This window comes from Gymnogyps californianus, chromosome 6, assembly GCF_018139145.2.
Source record: "Gymnogyps californianus isolate 813 chromosome 6, ASM1813914v2, whole genome shotgun sequence".
Classification (NCBI taxonomy): Eukaryota; Metazoa; Chordata; class Aves; order Accipitriformes; family Cathartidae; genus Gymnogyps; species Gymnogyps californianus.
Genome location: NC_059476.1, coordinates 18,546,835 through 18,557,227, shown reverse-complemented (window position 1 = coordinate 18,557,227; position 10,393 = coordinate 18,546,835). Strand labels below are relative to the sequence as shown.

General features: G+C 40.1%; 1 long non-coding RNA gene across 1 annotated transcript; it reads right to left on the bottom strand.

Moving 5' to 3' along the window:
* Nucleotides 1-306: 306 nt before the first annotated feature.
* LOC127018060 (uncharacterized) lies at nt 307-9,674 on the bottom strand. The gene is made up of 4 exons (XR_007766696.1): nt 9,627-9,674; nt 2,323-2,404; nt 893-977; nt 307-385 (listed from the first exon to the last, which is right to left on the bottom strand). It is a non-coding gene; the product is annotated as an uncharacterized LOC127018060 (long non-coding RNA).
* Between the last annotated feature and the right edge of the window lie 719 nt (nt 9,675-10,393).

The window sequence follows — 10,393 nt, the reverse complement described above, 5'->3', positions numbered from 1 at the left end:
TTTTGAATTAGAATTTAGAAAATGTTTGAAATATGGAGGTATTTCTTCATATACAAACTGACTAGAACACAAAATAAAAATCCATGGAACTTAAAGGTCCAAAGCACATGCAATTTCTGATGCAAAATATCAAGAATTCATAATAAACTGTTCACCAGTTCTTAAGGGGCGGAGGGGGGAAGTAACACTTGCAAAACAGACTTACTCATTGTCAAAAGCACAGGCAAATCACTGAAGCCTGGAAGAGATTCCACAGGTAATTCTACAACTTACTTACTATGCAGACATCTACTCTAACCTCACAAGGTGATGTCCTAGAACCAGCCCCGATGTCAGGTCCTCCTTCTGAGACACCAGAAGCACTCCACACTCAGGACATTACAACCTGTTATGATATAAAGAAAGGGATTTTGTTAACTTTTGCCTGTTCTGTGCATTTCTTTTTATACTTTCTGTTTATATTTTTTTGAGAAGCTCAGACTGTGTAACGAGTCAGGAGAGAAGCAACTGCAGTATATTAAAACGCAATCGAATGCTACACATCATTGAAGAGTTTTAAAACTTCTGCTCCTGTTGCAAGTTTGTGAAGTAAGAGGGGAAACACCGTGATTGATTAATGTGACAGCTCTGTGGTGATATTCCCAGAGATTTGCCCTGTACAGTGTTTCTTGACACAAAGAGCTGTAATATCAGCATTTCTTCTGGTCCCTTTTGGACCCCACACCTTGCAGGTCAGACCTAAGCCTTACCATGAGCCATGCAGTGAGCTATGATCAGAGCAGTGTTGAAGATGCCATTAGCCCAACTGTGCTGAGCCCAGGCAAACCAAGCCAGAGCTACACAGTGCTCTCGGTCTGTGAAATACCAATTTATTAAAACAAAAACAAAACACCTTTTCAGCAGTCTTTAACTGGATCATTTCAGAAGGCTGGGTTAGAGCACAGCCACAGCAACGGGGAAGCAGCCACAGCAGTAATCTGTGTGTCAGGCAGAAAGGAGAAGAGGAGAATCAGATTTGACTCTGAAGAAATTGTAAATGGAAACACAGCCCAGTGATTGCTGACGACTCTGCAGTTAGAGTAACAGGCTGCAGAAAATACCAGGCCTAAAACTGTCATCTTTCACACACTCAATAGATTCGGTATAGCAGGAGCTAACAATGATTATTTTTCTGATAGCCTCTTAGCCATACACTCGGGCAAAGAACCAAATGCTATGGATGACTATAGGTTTCTTCTGATTTAAGAGACAGTAACTACCATGGTAGCAGCAACAGGTAAGAGGTTTTTAAATAAGTGATACAAATACGCAAATGCTTGTCAATTTTGGCCTATTTCCATTGTTTCTACAATATATTACAAATAAGCAAGTTTCCATATTTGCAATCTAGTTCAAAATTGATTGCTTTCCCTTTAATCTTACACATTTGCCAATTTTATTCTGAGCTTTTGTACATTCCCTCCCCTAGAGGGATTCCTCTTGCAGATAAATTAATATAATCAGTTAGATAGCGATTTGAATTTTTCAGGTGCAAGATGTTATGGAATAACAATTAATGAAATTACTTTTCTTCATGAACTCAAGGGCTGCTTGTTCACTTGGGAATTATGGTAGAAATTATTGAACAAACATTTTTATCATCATCAAAACAAGTTTCATTTTCATTATACTAAATTATCTTGAAAGCAATATTTAGTATAACACTTGAGTGACTAGTTTATTGTTACTTAGATAGCCTGGTGATAGGCACCTTAAAAAACGAAAATAGGTACTAGACCGAACTATAAGTAGCAAACGCTCTCAGTCTCCTCCTCTTTTAGTATGAATACAACTGAAAGTCTTCACAGTGGTGGTAATCTCTTAATGGGCTTGAGCTCTTTATCTTGGCTATGAATGAATTATTGATTTTTCAATTGCAAAAAAAGTCTGCCAAGCAGACACTTGTGACTACAGAAAGAGTGCTCATCTGATGTGAATCAGTGGACAGAAGTCTTGTGCGTCAGCAACTGATTCTTAAAACAAACAAAATGCCACTTAAATATTGTAGAAACAACAAACAAAAAACATTTCATTTTTAGTGTTGCAAATGGGACACTGTGCCAACTTTGCTCTGCATAACAAGTCTCAAGAAGCTCTCCTGGGAATGTTTATATTGTGTTTCTATCCAGGCCTCATATTTGCTTTGAATTGTGACAACAGTTTGACTGTTTTCATGTTAAAAGCTTCCTGCCTTTGTCAAGAAAGCAGCTTTTCATCAATATCTATAGACAACAGTCAAAACAGGAATTCAGGAATACTGCTGCAAACTTTATGAGCACCTACCTGGAAGTGCTTGCGCCCCAGTACCACCCCTATGTCCCCTCTCAGTCCACGTCTTCAGCAAGTGCCAGTACCTTAAACCGTCCTGAAAGCAAAGCAGAGGGCAGTCGGGCCCAAAGCCCCCTATTGCTGCCCATCTGGGAGGAGGCAAGGGCCGAGCAGCAGGCACTGAATGAGTCTGGAAGTGGAAGGACAAAGAGAGATGGGGAGGAGACGAGAGCATGGAGAGGGACTCTGGGTGCAAGGATGGCAGGAGAAGGGCTCTGCTAGGATGTCTCTTGGAAATGCTGTCTCACACCCCAGCCCGTTTTGGTCAGCATTTACGGTTGTAAAGGTTCTTTCAAATATAACCTGACAGAGGATTTCAGAATGGACTGCAAGATCTGTCCTGCTAACCTTAATTGCACATTTCAGAGCGCCTGGAAATGCAGGAGAAATGCTGATAATATAAAGCTAGCTATGCTATCAGTTGCAAAAGATATGTATGCATTTAAAACTTTTCGGAAAAGTGTTATTCATTTTCTCTTCTAGTACGATAGAATAAGAACTTTGACAAGTGTGCTCAGATCCTACTACAGCGTGAAAAGTAACCAGTACAAAACATTTTAAAGAGGTTTTTATGTACATGCACACACATACACTTGTATCTGTGTGTATATATATGAGAAAATTTTGGATATGAAAAATTCATATACATACTCATGTATCAGTTTGAGTTTTGATTTTTTATATTTAAAACTGCAGAGCAGCTTACTGTTTCCACCACTCCCAAGTCAAATAAACTATTCACATCCCAGTATCTTGGAATATATTGACTTCCACCTACGGGAAATTCTACTTGAAAGATAAGACTATGCACAAGACTGAAATAATAACAAGTGATCAGACAGAAGTCACAGTGTCTTTCCCTGGAAGAATTAGTTACCTCAAAACTTCAGCGCAATGAAGAGAAATCGGAAAGTATGATTCACCTTTTAAATTGTTTTAGTTGAGTAACGAATAGACTGAACTTCCTTTTTTCAGAGTGTAGTCAAATAGCGATTATGCAAAGTGTACAATTCTAAACAGCTAATTAAACAGCAACCCCAAATCTTTACAGCTGAATAAGCTGCTTTAAAAAAAAGCCAGAAAACCTGTGCCTTGTGTACAAGTTTAAAAAAAAAAAAAATCAGCTACTCTACTGATTCATCTCTCCACACATTTTTACCTGTGCAAAAAACAACCATCTACAGGATTTAGTGTATTTTTCTATCAGAGCACTTTCTGTCTGCAGCTCCCAGGGGAGACACTATTTCCTAATCAAGAAAGTAAACCATCAAGAAAGTAAAAGAATAATGCAAACAACTGTGATACCACCTGGCTCTCCAGTATCTTCATTCAGGACTAAAACCTAACCTAACTACATCATACCAAAGAAACAAGAGCATCTTAGACTTTTCCAAAGGTCATTTTAAGATGACCTTTGAGTTGGGTGTACTTTCTTTCCATCAGATATGTACAGAAAAGGGAACAAAATATTATAAAAATAAGTTTAAGTAGGATTCACATACTTTGGGAGACATGGCAGGATCTCCTGATAACTACAAAGTAAAGACAATTTTTGAACTTCTTCCTTGAAGTAAGCTAGACATCTGGGACCATGTAATTCCAGTGGTTTTAGAGAACTATTCAGCACAGTGGAAAAGCATACTCCAAAATTGATGTATTTGTCTACACTTCCTAAGCAGCGACTTTGATCATGTTACTACAGGCTTACTCTGGTAAAGCCAGAAGTAGCAGCATGGTTTGCTTTTAATGCCTACTTGAAAAGTTCTGGGATTCTCTGGACATTGATCAGTCGAGTGTAATTTCTTTAAACTTCAGTGAAAAGCTACCAACTGTTGCTGTAAGAGTCATCTTCTAGTACTTTTTACTTCTTTTTTTGAAACCTGAAGAGAACCTGAAGTAAATCAATTCTTGGTCAAGCACCACATTAGTCCCGTCACAGAAGGTTAGCCCCTCAACAATGTAATTGAGTGCCTTTAGCTGTTCCTTATGCACACTAATGGACACACTTAGCTATGAAAACAGCCATCACTACCCAGGAACTGTTTTAGTAGGAACAGCATCTGCAGTAGTTTTTTTACTCAGACATGGAACTGTTTCTTTCCAGCTCCCATTATTGTAGGTAGTTGTATTCAGAGCTGTATGCTGAACAAAAACTAGCAAGCATCACACAAACAGGCACCTAAAGGATATATGACTCATTTGGAACAAAAAACCCCTTAGCACTCTCTCTTACTTTACTAGGGAATGTTCATTAACATCTTATTTGGATTAGGACACTTACTTATTAAACCCATCATATCAATTTCATTTTCAGAAACCTCTTAGCATTTGTTTAAATTTTTTCTCCACATTTACATATGTTTAATGGTGCATTACTTTATGATGCAGATTGCCCATTGCTGTTGGGATATATACTTTTAAACAAACAAACAAAAAATCTGAAAGCATAAGATACTTCAGTAATAAATTAGACAATTTAATGCTTTTCCCATCTTTTATGACAGAAATACCACTTTGTGTAATGGGCACTATTACTAGATTTTTACTTTAGCAGCCAGGAATGCTGACTCAAGTACTTAGCTTATATTACCCTGTTATCTGGGAGTGGGGTCCTCAACAGTAGAGAAAACTATGTGAGACATTCTTGATACTCTGTTTAACTTACTTTACTATGTCTCCGAGGTGCTAAGTGAAGTCTGTCACTATCCCAGAAAAGTTCCTTAACTCTGTGGCTTTCACAAACTTATATATCCCATTTATCTTCCAGTTCACCTGGGGATTACAGAAGACCTCAGCTGAGTTGTAGCTTTTAATGAGCTTACGCAGAGCACAGGGCTGAGATACCAGGCTTGCTCCTCCCCTGGAAGGCCACAGCTCAGGCAGGGATACAAAGACAACTGTGTCAGAGCACAAGCTAGGCATGCTTCCCTTCTACTACCTCTAGCCAGATAGCCAGGAAAAGGCTGACTACATGAGTTCTGTAAATCATTGTTTCCTGAACATGGTGGGTCACTGAATTTCAGCTAACCCATAACATTGAATTTTTATCTGTGCTAAGGCTTAAGATGCATGGTTAACTGAAACATTGTGAGGTTACCTACCATTACCCGGAGAAGCTTTGCTGCAACTTGGGTTTCCCAATAAATAAAGCTAATCTAAATGCATGCTGTGACTGAAAGAGACAGACCTGCCCCTACTCAGATGCATGTTCTTACTGTCTCTCTTCTCTGAGCATGAGCGGTCATGAAACTATGTGGCCAGTTAGATCAGGGAACTTCTGCTGAAAATTAACCTGAAAAAAATACAAATAAAGTGGTTAGTTTTCACTAGCGTGAGTTTTCACAAAGTGTATGGGAACACTGACTGGGGAGAGAAGGGCCAGAAAAACCCTTTTGGCTTCAACTTCCTAAAGCAATGGTGAAACCATCAGGAGGGGACTGCGAGCTACCATGGGGCTAGCAGGAGGTTTTTGCAACGATTTAAAACTGGGTTGTTTTGAAATAGTACGTTGGCCATATGCTTCTATGCTGCCTCCTGCTGAGGATGCTAAAGAGCTCAGCAAAGTTCACAAACAGCTCCTTGGTAGGTATTATCAGTCCTGTTTTTACAGGAATGAGGATGCGGACAGAGCTTGGATCGTTTACCTGAAGCAAAAAGCAAGTTAGTGGAAGACAGACGGAAAAACAAAACCATTGATCCTTGATTCCCACCACTATGTTAATTAATAAATCAATTGTGACCAACACGCAGAACATTAAGAAATGCCCCCTGAGCATTTGCTAGCGAGTTAGGCAAATGAGCAGCTGTGTAGCCACACCAGTGCTTGCTCGGCTGCACAGGCAGAGAACAGCAGAGCGCACAGGACCAGCACCCGTGGGGCCATGCGCTCTACCGGAGGCGGTGGCCTGTAAGTCTGGTGAGAACAAACAAGGGTAGGCAACCCAGGAAAGACACAAGATAGGATTTAGACATGGATACAAAACCAGCAGATTTTAACAGCAGGCTCTTGAGGGTGCAGGGTGTTGGCTGGTTTTGGCCCTGTCCTGTCTGTGGTGGGGCTCTGCACCCTGCACAGGATCTTGCCCATCATGAGATACAGGAGGGAGCCACTATTTTGTCATCCCTAGCAAGTCAAGAAGAGTGTGTGTAGCCCCACATGCCTGTTGTTAGGTTATACCACTCCCAGCTGGGAAAAGCACCCAACTATAATGCTACTGAAGGAGGAGGAGATATTTTGTTTTCTTCACATTACATAGGGGTAGAAAAATCTTTGTCATTGCTTCAGAGCCTTTATGAAGCCATGCAAAAATATATATTGCAGCCTCCAGTGTTCCTTTGAGCCTTATGGAGAAAGCAATGCTTTACTTCACTGTATGGAGTAGTAAAAATCAGATTAACACTCAATTTAGCATAGTTTCTGATCCTGCACTTCTGACTTTCTTTTGCACCACTTTGTATTAACATGAATGATGGCACACACTGTGGGGTAATGGATATTCAGATCTCACCTGTTCACAAGGCAGTTGCTAGTTGGCTGTTAAGTATTTTTATCTTGTGGTTTTATAGCCTCCACTACAACAAGTGAACAAGATGCCTCTGCCCTTGAAACCATGAAGATTGCAGAGTTAACACGGGCCTTTGAGGTGGCATCAGAGAGGTAGCAAGAGCTGATGGCCACAAAGCAACTGGGTCCACCAAGTAAGATTTGGTGTGTACTGACTCATTTTCACCTGTCTTAAGTATTAATAATGGTGCTTATAAGTATTTTCTTTTTGGAGAAGTCATCTTAACCTAGAGTGTATTAAATTCTGTTTTCACCTCCCAAAAATTTCCAGCTATTTATAACATATCCAGTTATTTATAACATATGCTTAATTTTAAGCAAGGTCCAAACTCTTCCTTCAGCAAGCTCCAAATAAGCCAGGTTTCATTCCTCCAGACTTTGGGCAATGTCTACTCTTCATTTTTGAAACACATCATGTCCAAGAAAGGCTTGGGCAGAACTGAGGCATCTAAATCTAAAAATGGGTAATCCAGCTCCTTCCCCTAACACTGGGAGCAGATTTAATTTCCCTGGCATTTACCCTTTGCTGCACGTACGAGTGGGCAGGCCTTCCCCAATGTGACCACTATTGCCTGCCTCAACATATCTTAGATATCTGGTCTCATCAGTTGTCTAGCTGATGCTATGCAAAGGCTTACTTTTTTTTTCCTCCCCAGAAGCATTTCTAACCACTAATAGAGGAGCTGTTCTATTGAGCCAGGAAGTCAAGAGACTCATCAGAATCAGGTATTTTGGCTGCGAGGATGACGCAGCAGAACAATAGCGATGGCAGCCGCGGAGGACAGGGACGCTGCCACATGACAGACCCGCAGGCTTTGGTGAAGCATTGCTTCAGGTCTCTGTGTTCAGCTCATTCGGAGGGGCATGCATCTCTGCGGTCGTTCTTGTTCTGCCTCGGCAGAAGCCCTGGGGTGGGAGCAGTGACAAGGATGGGACAGAAGTTTTTTGGAGGAGAAGGGTAACCTGTGGCCTGGGCAGACATCAGTTCAGTTCTTCACCGCTTTCCAGACTCCAGGGGAACACCAGTCTGGAGATCCTAATCAAGGAAGCATCTGGATGTCCAATTTTAATGCTAGACAGCCTTTCCCAACCAGCTGCCATGCCAAGTGCTTCCTCTCAGTTCCTATACCAGGACGTGCATGAAACTGACCCATGACATTTAGACAAAATAAAGCCATAAAAGGGAGCTAAGCGATGTTAAAGCCATTCACCGGGCATGGATTTCCATTGGAAGTGATGTATGTTAGGAGGGCTTTTCCCAGACAGGAACAGGAGCTGGAAATGTAGGCTCCAACATCTCATCAGTGCCACAGGGTTTAGCAGCTGCTCTCTTTCTTTAAGCTTCCCGCTGCATATACCCCAGGCACAGGGGCTAGCAAACATAATGAGAGAAGTCACAATAATTAAAAAAAAAAAAAATCTCTATTAATCATGGAACCTTATAAAATAAAATATAAAATAAACACTGTAAGAGTAATAATTTCCTATGTGATTTTATCCTCTGAACTTTCCAGAGTTGGTTGAACTGGAATTTTTACAGATATTTGCTACAGCTTGATTTCAGATGCATTAGCACAAATTCAGAATAAACAGCCTAGAAACAATGGAGGAGCTTTGTGCTTCCACTCCCATGACCAAGAGCAGAACATAACCCACTGAAGAACATCCTGAGGCCAGACTTGGGGAATGTTTAGAAGATCCAACACAACCAAACTCTTTCAGGCAGGAGTGCCTCCTCCATACCATAAACAATATATTAAAGGCAACTTCCTTAAATCTTTTCTGGAAAGCAATTTATGTCATAGTTACAGGCATTTCCCCCAACATTTTCATCTTTGTTGTTTCAATCTTTGATAGTGCGGGAAGGAAATCAGACAACTTGTGGATATTGCTGCTACCCTTTAATTCTACTGATAATAGTTGTGGAAACATACACATAAGAATAACTTCCTGAATGAAACAATATTTAGCACGTATAGAAGCTTTTGTTCTTGTTGCCTAGAGGACATATAGTTTTACACAATTATAGTGACTTTTAAATGACCATAAAGAATACCACTAGGATATGTGAATGCTCTCTTTGAAAAAAGAAAACCAGCCAAATCAGGTGGGGGTTTTTCCAGACAGAAGGGACAAACAGATACGTGCCAGCTCCATTTTTCTTAAGCCAGTTGTATCATAACAGGAAGTGTTACTCATGCTAAATTTGATGTTGAATTATTTTACAAAAAACTATGATGAGCAGTGGACAGAACTTTCCCCTTTTTATTTCATAACCTTGAACAGAGTTTTCAGAAGAAGCCAATGTGTCATCAGCTGAAACACATTCAGTCACAGGACTGAAGACACAGGGCTTTGATTTTCCCACCCCCAAAATTATAGAGAATCTACATCATTTTTTTTGACTCAAGCATAAAAAGAAGAGAAACTCCTGAGGAATACATCTGTCTCAGCAAGACGATAAAAAATACAAAGCAGTTAAGTTTCCCCAAGTGATTAGACTTTATACTCTTGTAAGACAGTAATAACTTGGGAACATAAAAATAGCCATATTGGGTCAGACCGTAAGACCACATAAGCGAATATCCTCCAGCAGTTACCTACTGTGCTGGATAATTAAGGAAGAGAGCAAGAAGAAAACAATGAATAAAAACCAGAGCAAGTTGAAACAGCCTCTTACAACGTATACACTTACCTATTTATTTCATCAGACATGCTACAGGACAAGAAGGACCTAACTGCTGCTGCTCCTCCCAGGTCCCCAGAAGGAAGGCAAGGGAGCAGACTGGACCAGAGGAAGTAAATAAAGAACAAAGAGACAACAGGTGTTTCTTATTTTCGTTCATGGTAGGTGAGTAGTAGGCTTGTCATTTCCTGAGGCAGAATTCAGACCGTGATTTCTAAGAAATCATGGGGTTTGTAACTTTATTAAGCTTAGTTTTTCCTTCCTTTATGCTGGAACATGAAGAGATTATTAGATGCTCATACTTCACCTGCACTGTATATTTAGCAATTTTATTTTCTAGGGTACATGGTTGTGACCTTGCATATATATTGCAAAGTGCTATCATTACGCCTTTCTAATTTTAAATCAATACAAAATTGGCAGTTCTGATGTTACATAATGGGTTAAAACCCACAGCATTTTCCCCTTCCAAGCCAGTGTTTAACATAGTTATCCAATGCTTCTGAACAGGATTAATTCAGTCTGACATTGAATGGAAATAAAGCACGCTCATCGTTTTCCCAGAATTTTAGTGTATGTATGTAGTATTTAAAATTAAGCTTATTTTATTCACTGTAGTAGAACAGTTATTTCCACTCTGGCTGGCAAGGTTGAGAGAAGTCTTTGGCATCTTATATCAGACATGACAAATTTGAAGTACAAAGATCATAATTCCCATCACTCTGCACACCTTGATAGTTATTCACCCTAATTCTAGGTCTGAATTAGTAGCATCT